General features: G+C 41.2%; 1 protein-coding gene across 2 annotated transcripts in view; it reads left to right on the top strand.

Moving 5' to 3' along the window:
• LOC120528042 (gastrula zinc finger protein XlCGF26.1-like) overlaps positions 1-23,780 on the top strand; it is a 66,275-nt gene that overhangs the window by 24,403 nt on the left and 18,092 nt on the right. The window contains exon 1 of one of the 2 annotated variants that reach the window (XM_039752010.1): positions 21,583-21,699. The exons of the other annotated variant lie outside the window; for it this stretch is intronic. The gene's annotated coding sequence lies outside the window, so the exon portion shown is untranslated. Of the gene's footprint in view, positions 1-21,582; positions 21,700-23,780 lie in introns of those variants that run through there. 2 annotated transcript variants of the gene reach the window in all.

Below are 23,780 nucleotides of genomic sequence, written 5' to 3'. Positions count from 1 at the left end.
CTTATGGTCATGAGCTATGGGTAGTGACCGAAAGAACGAGATCGCGAATACAAGCGGCTGAAATGAGTTTCCTCCGCAGGGTGTCTGGGCTTTCCCTTAAAGATAGGGTGAGAAGCTCAGTCATCCGGGAGGGGCTCAGAGTAGAGCCGCTGCTCCTCCGCATCGAGAGGAGTCAGATGAGGTGGCTCGGGCATCTGATCAGGATGCCTCCTGGACGCCTCCCTGGTGAGGTGTTCCGGCACGTCCTACCGAGAGGAGGCCCCGGGGAAGACCCAGGACATGCTGGAGGGACTATGTCTCCCGGCTGGCCTGGGAACGCCTTGGGATTCTCCCGGAAGAGCTGGAAGAAGTGGCCGGAGAGAGGGAAGTCTGGGCCTCTCTGCTTAAGCTGCTGCCCCCGCGACCCGACCTCGGATAAGCGGAAGAGGATGGATGGATGGATGGATGGATCTTTATAGCAGAAATTCTATCACAGTTTAGTTAATCTGTTGAGGTTTGGTGAAAAAAAAACAAACAGCTTTTGAAATCTCTTAAAAAATTTGCTCATGCAAAAGCCTCTTTAATGGCTTGCCTATATTTTGTATAGAAAATACCAGGTTGTTTGTGTTTTATCAATGCCAAAGTCATTTAGAAAGTACTGTACAGAGGACAAGAGCAGCCAGGAGGGAAAATCTCAAGGAGGTTTCAAATAACCATCCATTCACAGGCTTACCCAGTCCGTGTTTGCTGTTAAGCATGAAGACGTTCTTCTCTCCCTCGTGTGTTATCCTTAAAGAGGACACTATTATGCACTACATCTTTATACTCTATCTTTAGCCTATATAACCATCCAGTTGGGAGCAGACAATGCTATGCTTTTAAATATGGTAAGAAAGTGATTTCACTGGGCATGGACACTACAGCACCTACACAGTCTCAGGCCTCCTAATGTTCCCTCAACAACACTCCTGCATCTTTTCTGTTCCTCACACACACACACACACACACACACACACCTCTCTCTAACACTAGCACTTAGCAAAAATAATAAGGAACAAAATAATGAAGGCTGCGGCAATCAGGCGCTCGCTCGCTCGCTCGCTCATCAGTCCCCTTCCCCCTCTCTACGGCAGACAGAGACAATAGTCTATAAAAAGTGGCTCATTAAGCTCCAAAGGACAACATGCACACTGTGTGGCTTTAGCAACCTCCACTCCCCACCCCTTAACCAAGTCAGTAATGATAATGCAACACTCTGCTTATCCACCACTTTTATGCGTATTTACACAAATATTATGTATGTGTGTGTGTTTAAAGATGTCCGGGATTTTATATTTCTCAAGCAAACACTTAAAAAAAGAACTTCTAAACCATTAAAAATTCAATTCCAAACACAGAAATGGTAGCGGTTTGAAAGTATTCATGTCCTCTGTTTAGTACTTGGTTGACTCGCATCTCACAGCTATTCGGTTTTTTTTTTTTAATAAATCTGTACTAAATATGTCAAAATGTGGTGGAGCAGGATTTGCTCATTTCTACTTGAAAAACTATTCAGGCTGTGCTGAGTGGTGGTGGTGGACTGTAATATTTATTTCTCTCTCTCAGATGTTTAATAAGGTTGAGGTCAAGACTCAAAGACATCAACCTTCTTCATTTTAAGCCATTCTATCTTTGTTCAGCCAGCTTGTCTTGTCCACACTTCCTCCCATTTTAAGGTTTCTGTCAGTGGGGATGTTTTCCTTCACAATCTGCCTGGATGATGTAGAATCCATCTTTACATCAATCCTTGAGGTTGTTGAACTGTAAACATTCCCCCTAATCTGTCACTAACATCTGCAACTCGGTCAGAATGACAATTGGCGTCACAGTGGCGAGTAATAATTAATAATAAATAATAATTCTTTACATTTATATAGCACTTTTCTCAGTACTCAAAGTGCTACCACACAGAGAGGACCTGTGATGCAAACCCCGGATTTCCTTACTATGAGGCAGCAACACTACCACTACACCAGTGCCATTCTTGATGGGTGACCTGTCCTTGGCAATGTTGCTGTAATATTTTTTTTTTATTTCTGTATAATGCACGGTGGCGCAGTGGGTAGCACTGCTGCCTCACAGTGAGGAGACCCAGGTTCGCTTCCCAGGTCCTCCCTGCGTGGAGTTTGCACGTTCTCTCCGTTTCTGCGTGGGTTTCCTCCCACAGTCCAAAGACATGCAGGTTAGGTGGATTGGCGATCCTAAATTGTCCCTAATGTGTGCTTGGTGTGTGTGTGTGTGTGCCCTGCGATGGGCTGGCACCCTGCCTGGAGTTTGTTCCTGCCTTGCACCCCATGCTGGCTGGGATTGGCTCCAGCAGACCACCTTGACCCTGTGTTAGGATGTAGCGGGTTGGATAATGACTGACTCACTGTATAAAGCACTGCACTGAGTTCTGAAGTGTTCAGTGCCTCTTAGGTGGTCTTTTCCCCATTTCCAGCTCCATGACTTGTTTTGAATGCTCATTTGTCTTCATTTTGGTTTGTTTTGTGTAAAGTCCCTACCATACTCTCAGAGCTTAGTATTTGTTGCCCTCATAAAGTACTAGGGTGTTGTACTATAATAGCCTTTATGGATGTAGTGAGATGTCAAGCAAAATAACACCTTTTATTGGCTAACTAAAAAAAGATTACAATATGCAAGCTTTGGTGGTAACTCGGGGCCCTTCTTCAGGCAGACTGTGATACAGAGTCTGGAATTCCCTGTGTTTATAGCCAGCATTCCTGGAGGGCTGCAGGTTTTTGTTCCAACCCAGTTGCTTAATAAAAAGCACTTATTGCTCAAGTAACACTTCTGCTTCACTTTAGTTGGTTCACTCATTAAGGTTTTGAACCCTTATTGCTTATTTTTGTTTTAAACAGCTGTAATGTTGTTTTTTAATTGCTCTTTATTAGCAATAAGATCCAATGACAAAAGAAACCAGCATTTCTCCATTCAGCTTCTTTCCATTAACACCCCTGTGTATTTATTATGCACTATTGGGTTTAATTAAATACTTGGAAGGAAAATGAAGAGAAAAAAGTGAAGCATTGAGAATTACTCGTCTATTTTAGACTTCAAATCATTTGGATGTTATCTGTAGAAAGGAAAAAAAAAATTAGGATATAAGAATGACCTGACATGGCAGAGTTAAAGCACTAGCAAGCTATGAAATTAAATTATTGACAAGGATTGTTTTTTAATTTAGCAACCGGGTTGGAACAAAACCCTGCAGCCGCTGCACTGCAGCCCTCCAGGACTGACTTTGCCCACATGTGGTTTATTTAGACACCAGGACAGTTACAGCATTGGAAAACCTTTATGTGAGACATCTTAGGTCGGGTTTATACTTCACGTGACATATGCTGCAGTGGACGCTCCTGCTACGCTAGCGTTTTAGTGTTTACTAGCCAACCCGCGGCGTACCATACGCCGCATAATCAGGCCGGTTTTTTAATAATTTTTAAGCACAGGGAGAAAATTTAACATTTGCAAAATCAGTAATGTAATAAATCAGCAAGAATAGCAACATTGTAACAATGCACGGAACGAACCAACACACAATCGTCCGTGCGGTGTAGCAAGGTAGGAGGGGGGGTGTGTACAAAGTGCAGGAGCATCTAAGAAGACGCATGTTTGTCGCGGATGCGAATTGCTGTATGTAGCATGTAAAACACTTTGCTATGCTGCACGCAGTCATGCGTCGTAACCGAAAACTCGTTTTTTAAAGACTGCTCACTTCATTGTGTTTTTAACCTCAGTTGTAAAGGAATGTTTTAATGATCCCATGGGATACCCCTCGCAAACAGTTTTACACGCTGCATATGGTGATTCACCTCCGCGAGAAACATGCCTCTATTAACAGTCAACGTGTGGGAGGGGGGTGTGTCCAAAGAAACGACGAAAAAAGTGGGAGCGTATGAGTCGCACTTAATGGCAATTCCACGGTTTGCAGCCCGAATGGGGTTCACCGACTTACCCACGCCTAGGCACACGCTCAATCTCGTGCATAATTATTTATTGAATGGTAAACACTTCTGGTTGTCTAAAACAGGTTAGTGTGAGAATACAACAGTAAGTGAACGAAAAGATGGAACTCTGGAGAGAGCAAAATACAACACAATAGTGAACCCGCGGCATAACAAACACCGCATAATTATTTATTGATGGTTGAACACTTCTGGAAAGACACAGGGACACCCCTCGCAAACTGTTCTAAACGCCGCATACAGCAATTCACATCTGCGACAAACAAACTGGTTTACACACTTCATACAGCGAATCAAATCTGCGACATGATTTTTCCTAGATGGTCCTGTCGCGTCCACCCTCACACTCGAAGCATATACACTGCCTGCTCATGTGCCCGGTCACAAGCCACGTCCAGCCTCGTTCTCGAAGCATACACACTGCCTGGTCATGTGTCCGCTTGCAAGAGAAACTCACGGAGAGCCGCCCACCAGCTGCCTGTGTGTGTGCCTCTGTCTGTCTCTGGCGCGGCTTTCTCTTGCGCTGCCTCTGTGTGAACCGGTCAGGCACAGAGAAGGTCAGCTGCTGACAGAGCGTCTTGACTGTTGCAGGGCCTGCATTGGTGAAGCAGGTGAGACAGTAATGAAACAGAGGCACAGGGCTTATTGGTTTTTAAAGACTGATTCCTTCATTGTGTTTTAACCTCAGTTGGATTGTTTTAAGGATCCCATGGGATACCCCTAGCAAACTGTTTTACACGCTGCATATGGCGATTCACCTCCGCGAGAAACATGCCTCTATTAACAGTCAACGTAGCTCGGAGGTACATGACATTAACCTGACCTGCACTGCATGTGGCCTCTACGACAGACGAACATAAATTACGCCATTTTTTCTGTGTTGGCGTGGCCCTGCGAGTTGTCGTCATATCCAATGGTCTTGGAGTTGGTGGCCGTGGCTCCTTCCTGTGTGTGCCCAGTGAATCCACGCCCCTTCCGGCGTGCTTTTCATGGTTGTCTTGCCTTAGTGAATTATATATATTGATACTTGTGTGCGTACTTTATGTAAATCTGGAGGAATCCAGCAGGTGGCAGTGCGAGATATTATCACGGCTCCGCTGTGTTGTGAATTGCCTGAAACACCCATTAAATTCCGATGACACCTTACTGCAATATCTCTGAAAAGGATGTTTAATGATTAAATCCATCAATCCAGGGATTTGTTCATCCAGCAAGCATTGGGCAAGAGGCAGAAACAATCCCTGGATGGGGCATCAGCTCATCGCAAGGTGAATACAAGCACACACATACACTGGAGTCATTTTAGTGGCACCAAATCCCCTTTTCTTTTGAAGGAAACTGGAGCACACTGTGGAAACGCACCAAGAAAACATGCAAACTCCAAGCAGGGGATATCAGCGACGTGACTCCGTGTGAGACAGCAGCGCTACCGCTCCGCCACCGTGTCACCCCCATGTGTGTAATTATTAACAGTATTCATATTTAAACGAAATTATATGTAAAATGTAACATACACACTTTAATGCATTTCATCATGAAAGTGATATCAAGTATAAATCTAAAGATTCTAAATGTGCAGAGAGTTGGAATATCATACATTTAATGTGATCTATTGCTGATTGGCGCTGCTGTCTGGTCCAAGAAGCTCGTAGCGATTAAAAACTGGGATGACATTTACGACGGTCTGCTTTAATGATAATGTGGACATTTCAAGATTAAAGCCGAAATATTCACTTTAATCACAAAATACACCTTTTCACTGCGTCCTTAATTTTTTTTCTCTGTGGCTCAAATACAGCATTGTATGTTATGTTGCTGTTGTGAAATTGCAAAAAAAAAAAAAGCCGGCACAAAAGATGGTATGTGAGACTTTTAAAATGTATCGTGTCATTACGATTGGGAATATGCGACGCTTGAATATAAAAGCACCACGATGCATTTGTATGTCGGCATTTTACTTCACCACACCGAACCATTCATCAAACATCGAAGCGCGCACACCGATTTCGTAGGATCCGCAAAGCGGCTTTCTGTGACATGTAGATAATAAACAGAGACTCTGACGTCACGTTCCAACTTTTAGCACACTGCGCCCCCCTGACTTCTTGCTGGTACTGCAAGTCACACTTTGTTTACTTGCTGCACGTTGTGAGAATAGTTTGTCCTTTTCTCCTATCACTTGAGCCATTAATGCTGTGCGTCCTTGCGGAAAAGTAAGTCTATTATAGATAATTTGATATAAAGAGGTTCAAATGTTCGTTAAACTTACACGTGCATAGTATTTAAAATGTGTACTTGTACATAACGTAAATTAGTGTATGTATTTAATTTGTTTACAGACCACAGCAACAGGAATTAAGGTACTTTCCGAGTTCAGATTGCGTTTAAAGTTAATCCTTACCTCGATATTTGGAAAGGGGAGTTTACAAACAAAGTTGTACCACTGTGGACTTAATAGCGGCACCTCCCGTGGCCAGACATCTGATCTTGCCTACTGTTGTTTGGACTTTATCTCACCCACATTTCTTACACCAGCCTGTCGTACTGAGGCCAGCTCCCATTTTTAATAGACAGATAGATACTTTATTAATCCCAAGGGGAAATTCACATACTCCAGCAGCAGTATACTGATACAAAACAATAATAAATTAAAGAGTGATAAAAATGCAGGTAAAACAGACAATAACTTTTGTATAATGTTAACGTTTACCCCCCGGGTGGAATTGAAGAGTCGCATAGTGTGAGGGAGGAACGATCTGCTCTGTCTGTCAGTGGGGCAGGACGGTGACAGCAGTCTGTCGCTGAAGCTGCTCCTCTGTCTGGAGATGATACTGTTCAGTGGATACAGTGGATTCTCCATGATTGACAGGAGTCTGCTCAGCGCCCGTCGCTCTGCCACAGATGTCAAACTGTCCAGCTCTGTGCCTACAATAGAGCCTGCCTTCCTCACCAGTTTGTCCAGGCGTGAGGCGTCCTTCTTCTTTATGCTGCCTCCCCAGCACACCACTGCGTAGAAGAGGGCGCTCGCTACAACCGTCTGATAGAATATCTGCAGCATCTTATTGCAGAGGTTGAAGGACGCCAGCCTTCTAAGGAAGTATAATCCTTAGATGTAAAAAATGAATAGACCTCTCTTGGCTAAGATTCATTTAGCAAGAGAGGAGAACAATGTATAGTCAAGATCTTTGGATAAGATAACTGTCCAACAAAGTCTCTTGAAGTTTCTGATGAGTTTTTTCAATAGAATGTGTGTCTGCAGTTGTAGTTGCCTGGGTTAGTCCAAGACATGTAAGACTTTGTTGGACAGTTATCTTATCCAAAGATCTTGACTATACATTGTTCTCCTCTCTTGCTAAATGAATCTTAGCCTGGAGAGGTCTATTAATTTTTTACATCTAAGATGTCTCACTTAAAGGTTTTCCAATGCTGTTTCTGTCCTGGTGTCCATATAAACACAGTGAACTCCAGTGTCTGTATTACATCTTGCCCGTGTTGCTTCGAAAGCTTGCATAATGTTGTCTTTTTTAGTTAGCCAATAAAAGGTGTCATTGTGCTTGACATCTCACTTGTCCACATAAATTAATTGAGAAATGCTTTTTAGCATTTTGCTTGTTTTGATGGAGTATAATTTACACTGTTTTGTAGATCAGCTAAAATATATATATATATATATATATATATATATATTAGAAGAAGTCAATAATTATTTGCCTGTTTGTGATAGTTTTCTAGGAGTTGGCTGTACAACTTTCACTGCACACATGTGGAGACATAGTGTGTCTGTGGTCACAGAGGTAAACTTTTCTCCTTGATCACAGTCCGTTTTTTCTGTTGCTTTTAAACATGGCCGCTCCAGTCTCTGTTTGCACCAAAGAATAGCAGTGATCAGTGATGCAAATAATATTGGCTGAAGGTGTACCAGGGGTGCAAATCCATGGAAGGTTTTCTGCACAGTATGGAGACAGTACAATTTTTTGCTTGGAGTAACGAGGATAGACAGGATTTGGAATGAGTTTATTAGAGGGACAACACAGATACGACAGGTTGGTGACAAAGTGAGAGGGGTGAGATTGAGATGGTTTGGGTACGTGCAAAGGGGAGATGAGGGGTACATTGGGAAAAGAATTTTGAGGATGGAACCGCTGCACAAGAGGAAGGCCAAAGAGGAGGTTTGTGGATGTGGTGAGAGAGGACATGAAGGCAGTCGGTGTGGCAGAAAGTGATGTGAAAGACAGGGATCGATGGAGACTTTTCTCAAGAAGAAGATGGAGACAGTGTTTTACCATAGCAGAGTGTTTATAAATAGATTAGGAAGTTCTAACATGGTCAGACAAGTGTTAAGCCTGAAGAAGGAGCAAATCACCAATCCAGGACCAACAACAACATTGAGCAAGTCCATACCATGATTCTGATTAAATGACAATGATTTTGGCCCAGGTAGTGAAGTCAGTGATGAAGGGTATTTTACAGTTTAGTGTCGTACCTAAGCCCCTTCCCATTTAATGTCCTGGTTGTTTGTTGGTTTTCTTTCCCAACCAATTTCCTAATTAGACACTGATACACAATGTAAAAAAAAAAAAAGTGATTTAATTAGAAAACTGGCGTGCACGTCAATGTTTTGTCTTTTTTAGCTCATGTTCACTTTACTAGATTAACATTATTTCTGTTTTTGTTAACTAGCTAGAAATTAAGAACCAGGTGTAAATGTTGTGGAGAAATCTCAGAAACAACAAGCAGAGTCAGAGTACTGCACCCTCCACCCACCCTTCTGCTGATACCAGCATAGGAGAGAGTTTCCCCCAACCCACAATTACAGCAGCCCAGGTAAGCAGAGAACTGAGGAGACTTCAAAGCAGCAGGTCCAGATGGAGTATCGCCACGACTGCTGAAGGCCTGTGCGTTGGTGCTGGGGAGTCCTCTACAGCGCATCTTCAACCTGAGCCTGGAACAGGAGAGAGTCCCGAGGCGTTGGAAAACATCTTGCATCACCCCAGTCCCAAAGGTATCATGTCCTAGTGAGCTGAACGACTTCCGGCCTGTCGCCCTGACGTCACATGTGATGAAGGCCATGGAGCGGCTGCTGCTTCACAACCTGAGGTCACGGGTCCGCCACACCCTCGACCCTTTGCAGTTCGCATACCAGGAGAAGGTGGGAGCGGAGGATGCCATCATCTATATGCTACACCGATCCCTCTCCCATTTGGACAGAGTCAGTGGTGCTGTAAGAATTATGTTTCTGGACTTCTCTAGCGCCTTCAGCACCATCCAACCTCTGCTCCTTAGGGGTAAACTGACAGAGATGGGAGTAGATTCATACCTGGTGGCATGGATCGTGGATTATCTTACAGACAGACCTCAGTATGTGCATCTCGGGAGCTGCAGGTCTGACATTGTGGTCAGCAACACAGGAGCGCCGTAGGGGACTGTACTTTCTCCAGTCCTGTTCAGCCTATATACATCAGACTTCCAATACAACTCGGAGTCCTGCTACATGCAAAAGTTCGCTGACGACACTGCTATCGTGGGCTGCATCAGGAGTGGGGAGGAGGGAGGAGTATAGGAACCTAATCAAGGACTTTGTTAAATGGTGTGACTCAAACCACCTACAACTGAACACCAGCAAAACCAAGGAGCTGATGGTGGAGTTTAGGAGACCCAGGCCCCTCATGGACCCCATGATCATTAGAGGTGACTGTGTGCAGAGGGTGCAGACCTATAAATACCTGGGAGTGCAGCTGGATGATAAATTGGACTGGACTGCCAATACAGATGCTCTGTGCAAGAGAGGACGGAGCTGACTATACTTCCTTAGAAGGCTGGCGTCCTTCAACATCTGCAATAAGATGCTACAGATGTTCTATCATACAGTTGTGGCGAGCGCCCTCTTCTACGTGGTGGTGTGCTGGGGAGGCAGCATAAAGATGAAGGACGCCTCACACCTGGACAAACTTGTTAAGAAGGCAGGCTCTATTGTATGAGTAAAGTTGGACAGTTTATCATCCGTGGCAGAGCGACGGGCGCTGAGCAAACTCCTGTCAATCATGGAGAATCCACTGCATCTACTGAACAGGATCATCTCCAGACAGAGGAGCAGAATCAGCGACAGACTGCTGTCACCGTCCTGCTCCACTGACAGACTGAGGAGACCCCACACTATGCGACTCTTCAATTCCACCCGGGGGGTAAACATTAACACTACACAAGATTATAGATTGTTATACCTGCCTCTCACTCTCCACCTTCCATTTTTTAACTTGCACTGCGCTTCTATTGTTCTTTAATTAATATTGGTTTTATCAGTATGCTGCTGCTGGAGTATGCGAATTTCAAAGTATCTATCTATCATATAGTGCCTTACAGTTCTATCTGTCTATCTATCTATAATATACAGTAATGCCTTACAGTTCTATCTATCTATCTGAAAGACAGTCAGAATTTTAAGACTTTATTGCAGAGCACATAACGCCTGTCTCAATTCATGAAGTGAGCCCTGAGTATCCAGAGAACCCTGAATATATTACACTTCTTATCACACAGTGCCCCCCTTCCAGACTAGTTTCCCAACATCTACTGTATGGAGGTTCCCATGAAGTTTTCCCCACTCAGCACCTTTTACCTATAACAATCTTCTGGTGTTCCAGACCTTCTCATAACAATATTCTTGCCCCTGAAGACATCCCCATAACAGTCTTCTTCCTGATAAACCTTCTCATAACAGTATTTTTGCTGGCAGGACATATTTGCCATATTGACGATAAGCATCACCTGATTACCCCTCCCTTCATTCTTACGGCCCAATCCTGAGCTGTTAAGATCGATGGCCTTTCAGTTGTTAATCAATTTTTAACAATTAAGTTGAGATCAGAAGGGCCCATGTATGAAAACTAGACTGCCTAATTTTAATTCAATAAATGATTACTTGTTGCACTAGGATCCTGAAAGGCTAAGGTTAACATAATAGGCAACTGTGCCAGTGAGTGGCAGCACACAGCTTTACTGATAAGGGCCAGGCTGTGAACAAACGTGACACGACACACTGCTTCATGCTTGAGAGAAAAGAAGGAAAAAGACAAGCCTTTAACAATCGATTCTTTCAGCTCATTCACATGTGCCAGTATATCTTATTATTATTATCACTAAGCTGCATAAAGACACATTGCCATATAAACTTAAATGCTACTGTAAAACATATACGTGCGTGCTAATATAAAAGCCCATGAACGCAGACAGCAGCACACTTAAGTCATGGCACACAGCTGTCCAGTGGTCTGACAGATGCCAAGCTTAACTGCTTACATCACGGCACATGTTCAAGTTCCCCAATTTTCAATAATCAACTGTTAAGCCCCTGTAGTATTCAAAATAATTAATATCTTAATACATTGTGTTTAATTTTATTGCCTAAGGTATTGATGAGCTCTGATGCTGCCATTTAATTGCTTATATGTTTTATATGCTAGCTTAAGAGCTTGCCCTTTACTTACACAGGCAAAAAGCCGCACGTGCAGTTTGTTTGGTCTTAAAAAAGCTCTGCTCCTGCATTTCTTAAAACAGTCTGCCTACTTGCTTCCTCCGAGAGCATGATGACCTCGTCTCACAGCTCGACTCGCAAAAACTCAAAAACAAGGCAAGTAAGAGGGACAGGCGGGCAAGAGGCCTCTCCAACAAAATAAATGGTGTCCTTTTAAAGTTGTTTCAGGCCTAGACTTTTCATAGCTAAGAGCACAACAGCTAATAAAGCAGCACACTGATCCTTGATCAGAATTCTCAACATAAACAGCAAGGCATCCAACAGTGGGATTGGCAAATTGATGCCATTTTGACTTCTGAGTTCATCATACAGTTAAGAAACTGTAAGAACCTAAGGTATTCCACAGTTGAGAGAAGACCACTCAGTCCATTGAGCTGCTTTGGTTAGCTAATAGCTAAGTTGTCCCAATATTTCATCCTTTTATTTTCAGGAAAGATTTAAAGACTGAGTGGTATGATCCATAATATATATTTATTTTTGATAAGTAAATTGTATTCTGATGCAGCAGATATAAGCAGCCTCAGTAACAAGAATCTCTACTAATTAAGAATGTGGTTACAAAAAAGCCAGTAGCCATGTGACCCTCCAGGGCCAGACTGGCATTGCTGCCATGGCTGAGCTTATCCAGATAATCTGCAGGTGCAGCTTGGGGTGTCTCACTCGAGCCCTTCTGCCTGAATGCACACAATGAACCGTTTGGGTAATTAGAACTCCCTTCTTGCATTATCAGCTCAGCACGACAAACCAAATACCATTTGAAATGCTTTTTTCTCTGCTTTGAGGAAAATGTCCTCATCAGCGTCATTAACCGATTGGCTGTATGTCTGAAAATGAGGTGGGGGAGTAATAAGGAGAAGATGAAACAATTCTGCAGACAAATGCCTTTTCTTCCAGCATCTGTCATTCATTTTAATTACCCAGCAAGTCATTAAAGTCAGCAGCTGCCCATCCTTTGACTGCAACAGAAGAGCTTTGCGTGCAAATTGGTAAATTTTCACTTTAATCAGACTTGCAGTCAGGAAGCTGCCATCCCTGATGTGCGAATTAATAAGGTTTCTCTGCGGTTTTCATCAACATGGCAGATGTGCACAGATGGAGAAGTGGGGGGGTACAACACTATTTTTGAAATAGAAATAAAGACCGGACAGACACTTGCATGGAGAAAGGGAAGAAATAAATAAAACCAGTGTGGCAGCTCTCATTTCAAGTGCTGGCTGGAAAGGCTGGTTTACTATTTCAGAAAACTGTTGTGTGCTAATGAAATGGCAATTGATGGCAGAAGTCAGTGGTTGAAGTGAGGGTGGATGGAAATTAAGGACAAGAAAATACATTCTAGTGTACACCGATACTTAAGGAAATAAACCTTTGAGGCCCACTGACCCTGGATGCAAGTCCAACCAAGTGGCCATCCTGATTTTAAAAGAATACAATGACAGCTGCATGATGGTCCCATTTCAGTGCAACAAGGGATGACTTTGGAAAAGCAGGGTCAATGTCATACACCACAGAAGAGAGGGAACAGTTGCAATGATTATCAAACAACGGTATGAAGTGGTACAAATGTGTGCAGGCACAGGGGAAGATGACATGACTACTTGATTACCATTGACATTTAGCAGCTGAGTGTCCTACCTAAGGAAGCCATCTGCGGTTGCAAATCAGAATATGGTGCCCCTGATTTGGACAATTCTAGGACACTTCTTTGTGAAAGTATATAGAGCCCTCAGATGATGGATACTGTTGCACCCATTCGCATGTGGAAACAGTGAAGCGTCAATTCATCCATCTTCTGTGACAGCTAATCTAATTTAGGGTTGCAGGCAGTCAGAGCCAACTCTGGCATCACCGATTGGAAGACGGGGACTAACCCTGTAGAGCAGTGGTGTTGAACTCTGGGCCTGGAGGACCACCATGGCTGCAGGTTTTTATTCTAACCCTTTTCCTAATCACTGACCAGCTTTCACTGCTAATTAACTTCTTTTTCCTTTCATTTTAATAGCCCTGTTTTTAAGGATTCAGTGCTCTGAATCGATTCTTTTCTTCATGAGATGACAGCCAAACAGTAAAGAGACGTGAAACGAGCCAACAGATGAAACGAGCCAACAGATAACCAGCTAAATTAGGGCTTCAAACTCCAAGCAGTTTCACTCCAATCATTTTCTTAATGAGAAGCTGATACTTGCTGGTAATTAAACCCGTTATTTAATTCCATGGCCTGTTGCTGCCCTCATTCTGCCACAGCAGACATTTCCAAAACTGTTGATTTTCTGTTCTTTCTAAGAACATCATCAAAATGTTTTGGTGAGCTGAGAGATCAACGTTACTGAGACCACCGTCACCTTTCTTTATTTTCAGATATTGTGTGATGGGCACAAGGTGAGCTGGTCATGTGGAGGCTCGTTTTGTGTCTCATTATTGTTTGGCTGCTAGTTAGGGAAAAAGAAACAACAAAGGGGCCTGAGTCAAGTTAATTAAAATTAAGGCAAAAGAAGTTAATTAGCAGCAAAAACTGGTCACTAATTAAGAAGATGGTTAAAAGGAAAACCTGCAGCCACTGCGTTCAACACCCGTGCTGTAGAGGGAGCCTCCACATTTGCTGGCCATGTTAATCTAACCTGCCGTACAAGTCATCTGAGAGCAGACAGTGCAGACTTGGATCAAAGTAACAGGCACATTACACTTTAGCAGGCCTGTTTAACTTTCAGTTATTGAAAAAACTTTCAATTTGACTGTAAATTTGGTGGTGGTGGGAAACTCAGTATATGTTCACAGCCTAAATGCTTGACTGGATTGAGGTCTCCCACAGACTAATAACTGTAGTGTAGGTTCAGGTTTATTGTCATGTATCCCTAACACAATGAATATCTAGCTTACATGTCCTCCAACAATAACAACATTTATTTATATAGCACACTTTCATACAAATAATGCAGCTCAAAGTGCTTTACATGATGAAGAAAAAAGAAAGACAAGGTTTTCTGCCTCACTCCGCACTGTCCTTCTGCAATGCGGCCGCAGAGAGCTTAGACAACTCGGTACATCCACATAAAAAACGACAAGGGGTGTGCGAGCTATTTGAAGGCTTTTACTGGACGTACTTCGTTGTAAACTGAAATATATACAAAAGAAACATACAGGCATTTACAGGTGTACAATCAAAGACAATAAAGAATGATTTACAAAGCAATACATAGCAGACAGTAAAGCTTTAAAAGATACTTACAAGGCGAGTGATTTCCACGGTTGGATCAAGACGAAGAGAAGCGCGTAGACAGAGGTTCAAATTGCTGTGTACCACAACTAACCAGACACAGGGGTTTATATACCCGAAGGATACGTTTTGGACGTGACTGAAGCAAGAGATAAAGGGGTGCCTACGTGAGACACATAGGGTGTATTGTATTCAAATGTTTATTATGGGACCGATGTGCTTTACGTGAGTTTCAAAGACTTTTATAGTACCACTGTGAGTATGGGACGAGACTGACAGGTGTGTTAATAAATGGCAAGATGAAGGGGGAGCAAAGTTCAACAAATAACAGTCTCAACTAACAAGATGTGGGGCAGAACACAAGGTAAGAATTAAAATAAGACAACACTAATTAACATAGAATAAGAGTAAGGTCCGATGGCCAGGGAGGACAGAAAAAACAAAACAAAACTCCAGACGGCTGGAGAGAAAATAAAATCTGCAGGGCTTTTGAGGCCACGGGACTGCTCAGTCCCCTCTGGGCATTCTACCTAACATAAATGAAACGGTCCTCTTAGTATTTAGGGTTCTCTTGGAAGGACTTGATGATGATGATGATGATGATGGTCATGCAGACTTCTGGCTTTTAATCCATCAATGTAGGAACATCACAGTGCTTTGATTAGGTGGTGGTGGCGCAGGTCGCCACCACAGAAAACTGGGAAAAGAAACAGAAGAGCGAGTAGGGGTCAGTACATATTTTAGAGCCACCATGAATAGTTATGATAATAAATTGAATATACAGAGTATCAGGATTAAATTAAAATGAAGATATGAGAAGGCCATGTTAAAGTAATGTGTTTTTAGCAGTTTACATTCCGATATATAAGATGGAGTGAGATTATTTAAGGCTTTATAAACCATAAGCAGAATTTTAAAGTCAATCCTAAATGACACAGGTAACCAGTGTAGTGACATCAAAACTGGGGAAATGTGCTCAGATTTTCTTTTCCTAGTTAGGATTCTAGCAGCCGCATTCTGCACTCGTTGCAGTCGATTGATGTCTTTTTTGGGTAGTCCTGAGAGGAGTGCGTTACAGTAATCTAGTCGACTGAAAACAAAAGCGTGAACTAATTTCTCAGCATCTTTCAGAACCCCTATCACCCTACTGTGGATAAGTGGGTTAGGAAAATGGATGGATGTGTTCCACAGACTAAGAACTGTAGTGCAGGATTTCTTAAACTTTTTTTTTTCCTCTTGTTACCCAATCTTGTTGTTCTTAGTATTCTTGAGACTCATTCCATGATGATTGTTCAGAGTTTCCGTTTGGCTAATTGCTGGCAAAAGAGAAGGGGTCCCCTTCGAGAATGGCTGCTGCCAATCGACAGAGGAGAGCAATGACGATTGTTTAAACAACCCACAGCGACCCACTTTGCAAACAATACGTAACCCATTCCCATCAAGTATAACGGTGACTCTCAACTCTACATGACAAAAAGGCGGCAACCTGTAGCCCATACTTTAAGAAACAAGTGTAATACCCTAAACAGATGATGAATACAAAACAGTACCTTAAGTGCAATGTCAAAGAATACACTATAGATAAGAAACGCTCGCTCTCGCACAGCCTCACCGTGAAGTTCTCCTCAAGGCTCATGCACCTCTGCTCCTCATGCTCACTCCTTAAAATCCACCACAGTCCTAACATTCATACCTAGACTAAAGGCTCACCTTTTCTCTCTGTTTTTGGAACAACTTTTACTTCTCTGTAGTACTTTACTCTGCTAATACCTTCAAGCATCTGTTGGATTAATAAAGTATCTATCTATCTATCTATATATTCAGTACAGTGTCACAAACAACGGTTCAACAGTTACCATCTGGTTCAGACCTAAAGTGGATTCAAAATGTATTCAGAACTCTTCACTTTTTGCCCCTTTTATTGTGTTGTGGATTTAATTTTAAATAGATACATGTGTCAATCAATACTTAATAACCTATAACACCAAAGTGAAAAAATGTCTTAATAATAATAATACATTTTATTTATATAGCGCCTTTCCCATGCTCAAGGCATTGAAGGTTTACAAAATTATTAAAAGTCAAGAACTGAAAACTCTCATTCGTATAATTATTCAGGCCCTTAATTTAGTACTTTGTAGAAGCCCCTTTGGTGGAAACTACAGCTTTAAGTGTTCTTGGGTAAGTCTCTACAAACTTTGCACACCTGGATTTGGGCAGTTTATCCCATTCTTCCTGGAAGATCCTCTCAAGCTCTATTAGATTAGATGAGAGGTGGCTGTGAACTGCCTTTTCCGGGTCTCTCTACACATTGTCTATGGGGTTTCAGTCTGGGCCACTTCAGGAGAGTCAGAGACTTATCCCAAAGTGACAGAAGCATGCTTTGCTTTGTGCTGAAAGGTGAACTGTCACCTATAATAATAATAATTCTTTGCATTTATATAGCGCTTTTCTCACTACTCAAAGCGCTCAGCAATTGCAGGTCAAGGGCCCAACAGAGCAGAGTCCCTTTTGGCATTTACGGGATTTGAACCGGCAACCTTCCGATTGCCAGTGCAGGTCCCTAGCCTCAGAACCACCACTCTGCCTGTGTCACCCAGTCTGAGGTCATGTGCATCCTTTAGCAGGTTTCCTTCAAGGACCTTGATGTCTTTGGTACCATTGATCCTCCCTTCACTTCTGACGAGTTTCCCTTGCCCTGCCTAGCATGATGTTGCCAACACCGTGGTGGTATTAAGCAGGTGATGATCAGTGCCTGGTCTTCTCAAGTAAAGGTGCTTGGAGTTCTGTTCAAAGAGTTCATTTTTTGTCTCTTAAGACCATAGTCCTTTAAATGCTGTTTGGCAAACTCCAAGCAGGCTGTCCATATGCCTTTTCCTCTGGCTTCCATCTTGTCACTGTAGCATAAACCGCCTGATTAATGGAGTGTTGCTGAGATGGTTGGCCTTCTGACAGGTTATTTAATCTTAGCGGAGGACTTGTGAAGCTCTGTTAGAGTGACCACTGGGTTCTTGGTCGGCCCCCTAACCCAGGCTCCTTTTGCTTGGTCACTCAGTTTGGCTAGACAGAATAATCTTGGAAGAGTCGGCATGCAAATATTGAAAAAAGAAACAAATGACAGGGGAACATGCATATATTTATGGTGACTTTGACTGTTGTGTATGCAACATTTTGGAGAAACTGAGATATGAGGACACCTTTGATCAAGCAGGGGAATGCGGCCAAGCCAGCTAAATGATGACTTACATGCATAATAATTTATATCACTGAGCTGTTGTTAAAATGTGCATTGATGTCACAAATATATTACACTTCAATGACGATAAACAGACTGTGTTTTAGTTCCCTTTTCGGAGGGCCAATGCTACATATTTGCACTGAAGTATGTTTTTTTTTTGTTTTTTCATCAGTTTATATCAGTGACTTATCGTCACTTCTCGACTGGCCAACAGGTCAGAAATATCACAGCTAACCTTCACTCCATCAGCACCACTGTGCTGGAAACCATTAACCAGCCGGTAAAGCACTACAGTGTTTGTGTGGTGTGGATATACATACATAAAACACATTTTTGTCAACTTAAAAAAGCAATTTGCAGCAGGGTCCATTTCTAGTAATGTAATCGGTGCACTTTGCTGTACTTGTGTTGCAATAAGGGTACCTAGTGAAAGTGAAGCTGTTTTTGTTAACCGTAAGCAGTGACATTCCATTAAAGCAGCAATCGTCCAAGATGTGACTAGCAAATGTTGTGTCTCAGTAGCCTGGGTCAACCCGTAATTCATTTATTTTGAGGTAAAGTAGTTTTGACAGAGGTGATGGTAGAGTATGTGATGGCTGGCTTGTTGATAAGGTAACTGGCTGAATCCTCAGTGCTTCATATGACTTGTACTATTCATTGTAACAGCAATCACATTATTACACACGCAACAGTGATAATGGCTGCCCATTCAGACATGATGGTGCCTTACATGGTTCCTGGACTCCCAGAATGTAGCGGAAAGGGGCTATAATGCTGCACATGATCTTGCACTCTCTGTTATGGAGCACAGCCTGATACTGTCGAATGCAGTGTGTCAGGTGGGAGCTGCTCTAACAGGTAAATAAGCATCATAATTGCATATGTATGAGGTTGATGAGCATGCTCCATATATGGATGTTTCAGGTTGGCATTCAAAGCGTGCCCATGTATGTAAGATGATTGTGATTTATAAACCATAAACTATGTAGAAATGTGTGTACACCAGGTTTTATAAATCGGATTTTTTTTTTTTTTTGACATGCGCATATTTTCATGCTCGAATCCATACAGCGTTTTATCAAATAGGCCCTTGGTAGGTCTAAACTTCTTTCATTTGACAGTTGTTAAGGCCACTGTGTTCAGGCTTTAGAGATGGCTTTATCCCCTTGTCCTGATCTAACCCTCACCACACAGAGTTCCTTGGAGTTCCTGCCTTGGTTTTTGCCCTGACATGCATGGTGAAGTGTTAGGCCTTAGTTGCAGAGGTGTGTGTGCCTTTCAAAATGATATCCACTCAATTCAGTTTGCCACAGGGGGATTGCAGTTAAGTTCTAGAAACATCTCAAGGAGATTCAAAGCTAACAAGTTGATTCTCTTAAACTGAAGTTATTTGCTTATTCGAGTGCTTATTTCTTACCTTAGCCATGTCAGAAATTCCTACCACTATAAATTTACATTTTTTTAGAAACATGCATGTTTTTCTAATAAAAATGTACCCTTCTACCTCCTTTTATTTTTATTCAAATATATTTATTCAATTACTTTAAAATGAATATTTTGCACTGTTGTCTATCTTCCACTCTGTATCCTTCTGTTACATGACTGCACGATTAAAAAGAGTATTAGGAACATATGACCTTACAAAGTGTGTAAACTAAAATAGGCAAAGGCATCGTAATTAAAATGTCTGTTCTGTAAAATGTATTACGGCAGTATGTACTGTACTTTAAATGTGAAAAACTTTGAAAGGAAAAGTCAAATCTCATGTTACTTGTATCACATAATCCACATTTCAATTATTCAGTCATATGTACAAAACATGCAAAATGCATGTTTTTTTTGCTAATTTATTGTTAAATATATACTTCCAAAATGATCAGTGCATACCATAAACAGGAAACCTAAAGCCTCTTGAGCAACAAATGAGCAGGAGAGGCAGATCTTTAATTCAAAAAGTGACAAACTTTGCTTTATTCATTCGGTATGAAGATGTGAGAATAAATATTTTTCTTGGCTATCGGTGCAAACTACATGGGGTAAGTAACATAAAAAATAATTAATTTTTGAGTATTGATTTAATGTAAGTATAGTGGGTTTATCCAGGTTGGCCAGTTGACCCCAAATCAATCTATCTATCTATCTATCTATCTATCTATCTATCTATCTATCTATCTATCTAATTGTATAGTGTCTTTATCTATCTATCTATCTATCTATCTATCTATCTATCTATCTATCTATCCTTCCATCTATCCTTCCTAAACTGGTTAGAATAAAAACCTGCAGACACGGTGTTATTTTACAGTAAAGGTTTGTTCCCTGGCTTATTTTTCTTGTATTGTCATTTATGTTTATTCTAAAATATTATTTTTCATATGCTTATAATTCTTTGTTAATATTTTATTATTTATGTACCATGTGTTCTCTGATATTCCTTTTTTTCCGTGGGTGAAACCCCAAGAGGTCTATCTAGATTTTACACAGTTAGACGGCAGATATGCAAAGCCGCAGCTGTGAGATCCTCCAGGATGGATTATAGGAATGCCTTCAAAATAGTTTTGACAGAAAAGTGTGTCAGTAGGCACCAATATTTTATTAATGCTAACTGCTCTACACATCATTCCCACTAATTAAGCACACTGGCACCAGTCAAGACTGGTGAGTTTGTACTGTAATATGATAGCAAACCTTTTGACAAATTGAAAAATAATTAGAATCAGGCTTACATTAGAGGTTAAAATTAATTTTGGTGACTAGTTCTCCCTCTGAATAAACTGCATTTTAATTATAACAAGTTCCAAGGATCTCAAAATTAAAAACATTTGCAAATATCTATTAAGATATAGGGTACTAAAGTGTATTGTATTTGCAATAAATGAGATGGTTTTAGAATACATTTGAAATGCCACAAGATGCTCATACTAGATTCTGGTCATGATTAATTTAGATTTATCACCAAGATCCTAAAGACGTATTGAACAGGGTAACTTTCGTCTCAAAACCTGGCTAGTACGTGTGAATGCCAATGTGTATTTTAATGGACTTGTACAAAATCATCTTAACTAAATAAATGGGTTAGAAAAACTCGTTATGATCACTATGAATTGATAGAAAACAAACAAAAGTCTACCCATGCCAGACCTACAGTGAAAACCAGACACAGGAGTGTAATTAGGAGATTCACTACTGTGAAAACCGACGCACTCTGCTGCCCTGTAGCATTTCCTGAGATCACTCCATTGATAAACCGCATCTTTAAAAAAAATGAAAGGACGAACCCTTCAAGAGTAGTATGACGCCTGCAAAGCCAGATTTTTTTTTCTGCTGCCTTTTCTGGAGCAGCGAAGTCGGGAGCCCGTTGCATTTACGTCACTGTCTCGTACCGCTATGACTGGAATGTACCAATAGCGCCACTACTTTAATTGTGCAAGTCGTGGAATTATTTTATTGAAAGATGAATCTATTACGGCACAGTAGGAAACCAATCGAAGATCATGTATGAACGACCCCGTTACTGATTGAATTTTACTGTAAATTTCCCCTCACTCCACTTAATATGAATCCCCCACCGTGTCAGGAAAAATGTATTGCCCCAGTGGACTGCCTGTGCGCATGCGTTCGCCGTCATGCCGCCTAGCTTCTTTAAACAAGGTGTAAACAATCCCTGAATTTGCTTGCTCGTCCTGCACACCGTCTTGCTCTTTGTTTTCCTGTTATTCGTTATCTATCGGAGGTAAAGCTTTTAATCGAATTTGGGAAGGTGCTGCATGCGGGTTCGTTCTCTGAGAGTTTCAGTTCTAAGCGGCGGGTTTATTTCTTAAGAGATTGAAACTCTCATTGCAAGTGGTTTAGATTCAATTTATTTGTGTGCATGTAATATAGTTTGTAAAGTCGGAGGAATAGTAAATAAACGTTATGTTGTGCAGACGATTACCGTCAAATAATGTTATTGAAACGAATTAATGAATCTTTTGAAATTCTCAAACTTGATAATCTGTGGAAACACCTCGGTTCCTCCAATTTGTTTTGCTCGCCTCTAGTTTTCTTTGTTACAGAAATTGGTAAATCTATATAAATTCAGCATCCAGTCCTCTGCTTAACTCCCTCTTTCTATAGTGCTGCGCAGTGTACACGACTTCCAAGCTATTTTTAATTAATTCATCAGTCCATCTATCCTCCGATCCACGTAATTTAGTCCAGCGTTGTGTGGAGGACCTTATCCCGGCGGTTTTAGTCACAGGGTATCTGATTTCTGGGTCAGAAGTAATATCAGTATAAGAAGGAAGAACCAGACAGGGACGCAAGTCCATTCATCATACTGAGCCAATTATTAGTTACTAATCCAACTAGCAGCTCCTCTTTAACAGTTTTATAAGTAAATCTTGTATCCAATAATATATATATATATATATATATATATATATATATATATATATATATATATATATATATATATATACACACACACAAACACACACACACTTATTCTCACACTTGGGGAAGCTACAGGATACATCTCTTACAATATAAAAGTAAGTATAAAAGACTGTATAATATACCCCAGTGTTGTATATACAACTTCTGGTTTTACTTTACATTCATTATCTATCTATCTATCTATCTATCTATCTATCTATCTATCTATCTATCTATCTATCTATCTATCTATCTATCTATCTATCTATCTATCTATCTATCTATCTATCTATCTATCTATCTATCTATCTATCTATCTATCTCTCTCCATCCTTCCTTCTGTAATAAAACAGTTTTCCCTTTGGGGACAAATAAAGTTTCTGTCAATCTAATTGAAGGTGGCCTTGCACCAGTATACTCTGCTGACTTCACCATTCCCTCTAGTGCTGTATAGTTCACACCTGAACAAATGCCATGCCAGGATATAATGCAGCCAGTGAGAATGGACTTCACAGGGAACCTGTAGAGGTTAAAGAACATGGATGGAGACCTTTTGTTCTTCCAAGATGCCTGTGGAAGTATAGGCTTTAGTGTGGCTTTGTTTAATAAAGGGCCAGTTTTAGTTAATTGATCATTTAAAGCAATTTCTGTTTCCATTTAAGTTGTAGGTTTATAGGGTCCTGTTTATCATGTGAGCAATGTGCAATTCTTACTTGCATGTGCTGAACAACATGTGTCACCATGATTAGTATGTATAACAATGTTATATTCAAACCTTTTGTTTTCCGTTCCTTGAATGACTACCTTACATTAAAACCTCTGTCTTCCTTACTTGAAAAACATCTGAACACATAACAAGTAAAAGAAAAGCATCACTGTTAAAGAGAGAATAAACAAACAGAGAGCCCCTAATGGAATTAAGTGTAATTTACTGTAATTCCGGTTAACTGTATGTGATTTTAAGTCTCTTATAGTTCTAATGATAAAAGTGAGAGTCTGATGTTTTGCTTAGATGGACAGGTGGTCATCCAACTTCTAAATATGCATATCTTAACCAGGATTATACATAATTACTTTAAAAGATGAATAGTTACAGTGCTTGTTTATAAAAAGTAGCAGCAGGAGATTTTGCAGGAGTGATCAGTTTAGAGGCAGGATAATATCAGGTCCAGAAGAAGACCTAAGACAGGATTTGATTTGTAAAGTTTTTAGCAAAATGGTCTCAATATCTTATTCTGAGGTGTGTTCTGTTTCGAAATCCATCTGGGCCCTCCCATTCAACTAAATGATTTCATAGTTGGTTTCAAATTTCTACACCTCTTTTTCTGAATAACTCCATGTTGGTTTCTGTCTTCCCTCTTTGGAGTGATACAATGGGGTATGACCAGATCACTGTTT

The sequence above is a fragment of the Polypterus senegalus genome, chromosome 4 (assembly GCF_016835505.1).
Source record: "Polypterus senegalus isolate Bchr_013 chromosome 4, ASM1683550v1, whole genome shotgun sequence".
NCBI lineage: Eukaryota > Metazoa > Chordata > Cladistia > Polypteriformes > Polypteridae > Polypterus > Polypterus senegalus.
Note: the sequence above shows the minus strand (reverse complement) of the source record. Positions and strands in the feature narration are given on the sequence as shown.